This window comes from Propithecus coquereli, unplaced genomic scaffold, assembly GCF_000956105.1.
Source record: "Propithecus coquereli isolate 6110/MARCELLA unplaced genomic scaffold, Pcoq_1.0 Scaffold19, whole genome shotgun sequence".
NCBI lineage: Eukaryota > Metazoa > Chordata > Mammalia > Primates > Indriidae > Propithecus > Propithecus coquereli.
In genome coordinates, this window is record NW_012143856.1 from 5268507 (window position 1) to 5270897 (window position 2391).

Consider the following 2391-nt stretch of genomic DNA (forward strand, 5'->3'; position numbering starts at 1 on the left):
TACACATTCATGATCTTCAGCCTCCATAGAACCTTTGAAACTGCACAGACATCTTGAATAAATAGTTCATTACTTGTTATTTCTTCTACATGATCTCTGAAGTCAGTGTCCAACCCTCACTACTCCACTGAAATTATTCTTACCATGTTGGCCATGACCTCTAAAATACCCAATTCAATGAATAAATTTTTGTTCTTAGCTTTTGATTATATGAAATCACTTTCTCATAATATTGCTGTTACCTCTTTAGTGACTCCTTTACAGCCTACTTTACAGACTTCTCTTTTTTGCTCAACTCCTAAATATTGGCATCTTCCAGGTTTCTTTGCCAGCATGCTTCTCTTCTTACTCTATCCTCTCTTCCTTGGCCATTTCATCTCCACTTACTATTTCAGCCCCTACTAAAATACCATCTGTATCTCTAGATCTTCATATTTACAATGCCATCTTTATCTCCAGAATCTAATCTTCTACCCCAAATTTTCTTTTAACTGCCAGATCCATGTTCACAACTTCCTACAAATACCTATATGGACTACATCACTGGTTATCTCAAACTCAGCCTGTTCAATCTGAACTTCTCATTATCCCTATTTATCTGCTCTATTCCTGTCTTCCCTATTTCATAATTTATCCAGTTGCCCAAGTAAGAAATCTGGAAGTCAATCTTGTCTTTTTTTCTTGCCCTGAGCCTGAACAATCGGTCACTAAGTCATAACTTTACTACTTCCTTAATACCTCTCAAACCTTCTCTCAGGGTTCCATTTGTACTGCCATTGTGTGAGGTCAGCCTTACCAGCTCTTGACCGAATTCCTCACAGTATCCTTTCTTCTTCATCAATCCTTTATACTTTTGCCAGAGTGACATCCAAATGCACAGATTGGATCACATGATTCTACTGCTTAACATCTTTCGCGGCTGCCCTGTAATGTCAGAAGAAAAAAAATGCAACATCATACAAGATCTTTCAGAAACAGAATCTTATCTTTTGGTGCAACTTTATTACTCTACATACCTCCAATAACACGTATGCCTCTTTTCCTCATGACTGTGTGCTTTTGCACATGCTCTTTCCTCTACCCACACTGCCCTTGGTCTGCCTTCTTTATCTGGGTGATTGTCATTCATCTTTCATGACCTAGCCCAAGTCACTCTGAACCTTGATACTGAATAGAGACTCTCCGTGCTGCAATCACAGCTTAGGCATACTTACAAGAGAGGTGTCATTCATATTACCATAACAATCTTTGTCCCCTAACTCTCAGTTTCTTAAGAGGAAGAAATTTTATTTCTGGATAGCTTCCCCACCCCGCCGCACATAATAAGAACTCAGTAAGTCTTTGTTGAATACGTGTCTGATTATAACTGCTTGTCAAATTATAAAAATTTAATCTGTTAATATATTCAGTGCCTATTTTTTATTAGAAAATGTCACTTAAGGAAACTTGGCTTTTGTTGCCAATTCAAATGGATTCAGGAGTTCAATAATAACAACTCAGGAATAATAAAAAGGTCAAAGTAAAAACAAAATAAAGAGAAATATCTGATGATACAATAAATCACAGTTATGAATTTTCTTCGAGAACAATTTTATTTATTCTATTTAAAGGTGCTTTTAAGTATATTTTACTTGCCCATGCCTGGAGGTGACATTTGATTTTATGTTTGAATTTAAAATGTTAAGAATATAAGATTTGGTAAGCTCAGAGCAAGAACAAGGACAAATGTAACCTATTCCATCCAGCAACCATCTTATACCATTCTGGATTTGCAAAGATTAACGTCAATTTTTAAAGACTTGTATATAGCAAAATTTGTCTCCAATAGCTTGATGACCCAGTCAGACAAAGAGAGAGCAGGAAACACAATGTGTATGAATTTCAACAGCACTTGTAATTTACATTTCACTTTCCACAAACATCAGCAAATTAAAAGGTCTGAAGCTGTGACTCCCAGCTACCTTCATACATCATCTCAGCTGTACTTAAAGCAACCACAGGAGATGCCATGAAAATTTTTAAAAATATAAATTAGAAATCCACTTTCATGTTAAAAATAGAGATCACTTTTTAGATTTGGTGTTGTAGATTGCAAAATCTAATAGTAACTTGAGAATATAATAGTTGGGAAACCTAGAAACTTAAATTGAAAATGCCAAATGAAGTAAAAAGACTTCTCAGAAAATGAGAAGGATTTCATTGTTTCATTTCCTCATAAATTACATTGTGGACTGATTTTAATGTTTCAGATCTGAATAGCCAAAATAAGCAAAAATTTAGAATTATGAATATATTTCTGTGATAAATAGCTATTAATATAAATGCTTTGATATACAGAGTAACTTACAGCTAGTCCCATAGAGAAAGAGATCAGTGTAGCACTGAAGAGTA